Raw genomic sequence first — 6,290 nt, forward strand, 5'->3', positions numbered from 1 at the left:
CAAAAGAAGAAGAAAAAACAGACTAAGAATATAGGCTGGTTTTATATTGTAAATCATCTTTGTTTTGCGGTGACTCATTAATGTGATGTGATGTGAACATCCTGTACTTGTGTGCTTGGTTCCAGAAGGCCGGTTAAAAGCTCTCTTTGAAGCTCATTTCCTCACAGCAAAGCATTATTTACTAATTTTCTCACCAAATGATTTTCCGCTAAAGCATTATTTAGTCCAGGTGTCTAATGCTGCAGGAATAAAGTTTAATTATCTTTTCAAAGTGTAATTTTCATAATATTCTTTTTTTTTTTAATGTTTAACTAATAAAAACAATGTTCTGTGACATCCTGGTTTTCAATTTACTTAAAAGAGTGAATAATTGACAAGTGCCAAACATATCAAAGTTTGTTCAAATCCTTAATCTTAGTCACCATGACATCAAAATGTAATTCTGATTTTTTATGGAACATTGCAGAATTTATTATAAATGATTTATCTGATTTATCTATCATTATTTTTTTTAATTCATGCACCCTCATAATCTTTAATCAAAAAACGTCTCGGGTTACGACTGTAACCCTGGTTCCCTGACAACAGGGAACGAGACACTGCGTCCTAGAACGCATATGGGGAAACGCCCTCACGTGACAGGTGTCTGAAGTGAAAGTAGAATCACGCCAATCCTATTGGCCGGCGACAGCCTGTGACGTCATACTAATGCGACCAGACAGTATATAAGGGGCACCTAGAGAACATGTCGTCCACTATTCATCTGAAGTGACTGTAGCAGGCAGCCCAGAGGCATGGCAACGAGACGCAGTGTCTCGTTCCCTGTTCTCAGGGAACCAGGGTTACAGTTGTAACCCCAGACGTTCCCTTTCGAAAGGGAACTCGCACTGCGCCCTAGAACGCATATGGGGAACGGAATACCCACGCCACCATGCTGAGGGGAGTGCATGCCAAAATTGCTGAGAAGAGAGCAAAGCACTCAACCCCTGGTCACAGGCTGTCAGTGACATAACTCCCTACGGCCATTGCCCAAGCTAAAAAGCCTCAAAGAGGCCTCCACAGAGTGAAGGCCTGCCAAGGCCGCTCAAAGGCTTGGAACCAACAACTTCAAAGGAAGGGGTTCCTTTAAGGGAGAATGGCCAGTGGCCTGGGAGGACTCAACAACCATCGTCTGCTCTTTAGTGTGGCTTGAAGCCAAAAGAGCACTGTCTGCTGAACCAGAGGATGCCAGAGAAATGGCATCCTCGTCGAGCAGATCGCTCTCGTGAGCCGCCGAATTGCAAGAAAGAGAAACGCCTTTCTCAAACTTTTCAGCGAGCTCCACCTGCGAGCCCCATGACTTGAGTCTCCTCTAGGCCTCAGCACAAGAAGGACCCGAGCCGCCAGGTGCAGATGCCTGTCCCTCTCCCCTCGAGAAGATTGACAGGCGAGAGCGGAGCGTCCGCATAGGCATACGCTCACAATGAATGCAAACAGATCCCTCGAGAACTGAACGCGCGTGCTCCTCACCCAGGCAGTGAACGCACAAGTCGTGTGTGTCATCTGGTGTCAGATATCTCGGACACGGATTGGCACAACGCTTGAAACGCTTCTCAGACATGATCAAGAAAGTTCTTACCTTGAAACAATCGCAAAAGACAAAACAGTCACTGAAGATGAAAAGAGGACGACATGTTCTCTAGGCGCCCCTTATACACTGTCTGGTCGCACTAGTATGACGTCATAGGCTGTCGCCGGCCAATAGGATTGGCGTGATTCGACTTTCACTTCAGACACCTGTCACGCGAGGGCGTTCCCCATATGCGTTCTAGGACGCAGTGCGAGTTCCTTTTCGAAAGGGAACTTCCCCTCCCTCTTGCAGTGACATCTCTTCGCTTCTCTGATGACATGTTTACTGGCTCGAGGGTGGGGCAACCTGTCACTCACATGAGATTGATCAATAGCAAACCACAACGATCCAATCAATTCCTGATGGACAAAAATCCTAAATTTTTTTCTTGTTTGAGAAGCAGTTTCACTCGGATACACACTGCTCAAAAAATTAAAGGAACACATCAGATCTCAATGGGGAAAAATATGCTGGATATCTATACTGATATGGACTGGGTAATGTGTTAGGAACGTAAGAATGCCACATCGTTTTATGGAAATAAAAATGATCAACCTACAGAGGACTGAATTCAAAGACACCCTGAAAATCAAAGTGAAAAAATGATGCAGCAGGCTAGTCCATTTTGCTGAAATTTCATTGCAGCAACTTAAAATGGTACTCAGTAGTTTGTATGGCCTCCAGGTGCTTGTATGCATGCCTGACAACGTCAGGGCATGCTCCTAATGAGACGATGGATGGTGTCCTGGGGTATGTCCTCCCAGATCTGGACCAGGGCATCACTGAGCTCCTGGACAGTCTGAGGTGCAACCTGGCTGCGTCGGATGGACCGAAACATAATGTCCCAGAGGTGTTCTATTGGATGTAGGTCAGGCGAGCGTATCAATTCCTTCATCCTCCAGGAACTGCCTGTATACTTTCGCCACATGAGGTCGGCATTGTCGTGCACCAGGAGGAACCCAGGACCCGCTGCACCAGCGTAGGGTCTGACAATGGGTCCAAAGATTTCATCCCCATACCTGATGGCAGTCAATGTGCCATTGTCTAGCCTGTAGAGATCTGTGCGTCCCTCCATGGATATGCCCCCCCAGACCATCACTGATCACACCACCAAACGGGTCATGCTGAACGATGTTACAGGCAGCATAACGTTCTCCACGGCTTCTCCAGACCCTTTCACGTCTGTCACATGTGCTCAGGGTGAACCTGCTCTCATCTGTGAAAAGCACAGGGCGCCAGTGGCGGACCTGCCAATTCTGGTGTACAATGGCAAACGCCAACCCAGCTCCACGGTGCCGGGCAGTGAGCACAAGGCCCACTAGAGGACGTTGGGCCCTCAGGCCACCCTCATGTAGTCTGTTTCTGATTGTTTGGTCAGAGACATTCACACCAGTGGCCTACTGGAGGTCATTTTGTAGGGCTCTGGCAATGCTCATCCTGTTTCTCCTTGCACAAAGGAGCAGATACCAGTCCTGCTGATGGGTTGAGGACCTTCTACGGCCCTGTCCAGCTCTCCTAGAGTCTCCTGGAATCTCATGAGACTGTGCTGGGAGACGCAAACCTTCTGGCAATGGCACGTATTGATGTGCCACCCTGGAGGAGTTGGACTGCCTTTGCAACCTCTGTAGGGTCCAGGTATCACCTCATGCTAGCATTAGTGACAGTGACCCTAGCCAAATGCAAAACTAGTGAAAAACAGTCAGAAAAGATGAGTAGGGAAAAAAATGTCAGTGGCCTCCACCTGTAAAACCATTCCTGTTTTGGGAGTCGTCTCATTGTTGCCCATCTAGTGCACCTGTTGTTAATTTCATTAACACCAAAGCAGCTGAAACTGATTAACAACCCCCTCTGCTACTTAACTGACCAGATCAATATCCCAGGAGTTTAACTGACTTGATGCTATTCTCTGATTAAAAAGTGTTCCTTTAATTTTTTTTAGCAGTGTACTTCACAAGAAAAGATTATCGCAACTTAGGTTTCATGCCGACTTTAAGTATAAGCAATAGTGATGCTTTTCTAAATACCACTAATTAAATCATGTTCCATTTTTCAGTTGTCACTGATAACAGTTGAATAGCCTTGGCTGTATGATATCACCCACGTCACAAGCACAATCACTGTGGCTGTCAGACACAATAACTGAATCTTTCAGCAGATTTCTAATAGCAACAGCCCAATCTAGATAAAACTTTCATGTTCCCCAAATCTAATTCAAAGCTCTTTTCTCACACACTTCTTATAGAGTTCTCGGTTGAGAGGGTCAAAGTGACCAAGCTGGTTTTATTCTTCCCTTTCCTGCATCTGAGGCATTATTTTTTTATCACCTTGGCAACCATGCTTCAGTGAGCTGTGACAGTCGTGTGATACCGCAAACTCACCATTAAAAACACCCAAATTTGATCTTGTGCTACCATAATTAGAATGATTAAAGTATGATAATGTATTGCATGTATCTCTGGAATACTTCATTCTGATTGGTGAACCTTTTTTTGCATAATGACTGGCTTACATTTTTTTGCATAAACATTGTGAAATAGTTGTCCCTGGCTATCGTTCTACTACACTGATATGCAAATTTTGTGTCGCTTTTCTTACAAAATAATTCTTCTTTAATATCCTTTTATTTACTTATTTGGTCATACAAATATTTTACTGCTCAATGCTGTGATTGGCCAAACAAAATCAAGTATCCTGGAATATTCATACATTATTAGAAAGTTATGTATGAGATTCATCAACCTTTTTGCATAATGGCTGTGAGAATGGCCCTGGCTATCAATCTACTTTAGATATGCTAATTTTGTGTTGTTGTTCTTTTACAAAATAATTTTAACTTAAATCAACATTTCATGTCCTTGTATTTACTTATTTGGTCATTATACAAAAATATTTGACTGTTCAATGCTGTGATTAGCCATTCAAAATCAAGTTTTCCAGAATAATATGCAAAAACTGGAACACTTGCTTCTGATTAGTCAATAATTGGTAACACTTTATTTCGATGGTCCACTTTAGCTACTCTACTAACTATAAGTAATTGCAACTACATGTCAACAAACTTTCATTCGACTATTTGTAGACTGTTTGCTTAATATCTGCTATCACTTTATTTTGATGGTCCCCCAACAGACATTCTACTGACTATAAGTAGCTTTTCAAGTACGTCAACTTATTCTACTAACCCTAATGCTGAGTTCACACTGCACGATTTTAGGCCCGATTTTCACTCGCCAACAGATTTTGTGAAATCACCGACCAATGCCCGAAATCGGAGGCAAATCGGTGCTCATTCTTGCGAGTGACAATCACACAATTTTGAATTATAAAAACGCAATCTAAGAGCATCGACAATGCGTCGTTGACGCCCGTGAGATATTTGGCATGCTAAATATCTGGACCTGTCTGCGATTCAAAATCCTGCTGTGTGAAATGTGTTCTGACTGAAAATGACATCGGCGATGACCTACAGCCAATGAGAGAGCAAGATACAGGGCAGCGAGAAGTTCGGGGAGGAGTAATAGACCCGCGTCCCCGCAAATTAACTCGGCATGACCTTAACCTAACCGTCTACTAAAACTCTATTGAGAGTTATTTAGTTGAAAATTTAATGAGAGTTTGTTGACATGTAGTTGCAAAGTTACTTATAGTTAGTAGAGTGTCTAAAGTAGACTATCAAAATAAAGTGTAACCAAATAATTGAATTAAAAAAAAAAATGTCAAAATCAATCAATATTTCCACGTATTTATGTTTTTGGTTAAAGGGTTAGTTCACACAAAAATGAAAATTCTGTCAAAATTCAGTCATGCCCCCCAGTGGTGAACCATTGAAAGTTTGAAACACTTATGACATAACGAAGCCTCGTTTACTGAAATCACGTGACTTTGGCAGTTTGATAGACGCTCCGAACCACTGATTCAAAACGAAAGATTCGTAAATCTTCGAAGCTTTATGAAGCAGTGCTTTAAGATCGCCCATCACTAGATATTGTTGAATAAAGTAGTTATTTTGTTTTTTTGGTGCACAAAAAGTATTCTCGTCGCTTCATATCATTAAGTTTGAACCATGTAGTCACATGAACTGTTTTAAATACATCTTTAGTAGCTTTCTGGGCATCTGAAAGTGATAATTATCTAATTATCTGAGCCATCGGATTTTATCAAAAACATCTTAATTTGTGTTCCGAGAATGAACGAAGTTCTTACAGGTGTGGAACGACATGAGGGTGAGTAATTAATGACAGAATTTTCTTTTTTTGGTGAACTAACCCTTTAAGTAGCAGCGTAATAATAAGCTGGATAATGTAAAATGAGACGGACTGTAATGGAAATAAAGTCATTATGCATTAAAACACAATTATGCAAAACCTCTACGCTCCATGTTGGGATATAATTTAATTGATGAAGCTAAACAGGCTGTTACTGAGGTCAGAGCACTGGTAGTCAAGTCAACCAATGCTAATAAAAGCTTTTCACTTCAGCTCTCTATTTCTGACTCACTTCCAGGCAGAGTAGCACCTGGTGAATTATATCTGTATGGGCCGCACTCATGCAGCTGGTAGGAATAAAGGTTTACTGAGTCTCCTGAGAGGTCAGGTTGAACTATGGAAGAAACATCCGTACCTGTTACTGTGAGACCTGAGTTTAAAATATGTGTAAAATATCTATAATTAGACGTCTATTA

This window comes from Ctenopharyngodon idella, chromosome 18, assembly GCF_019924925.1.
Source record: "Ctenopharyngodon idella isolate HZGC_01 chromosome 18, HZGC01, whole genome shotgun sequence".
Taxonomy (NCBI): Eukaryota; Metazoa; Chordata; class Actinopteri; order Cypriniformes; family Xenocyprididae; genus Ctenopharyngodon; species Ctenopharyngodon idella.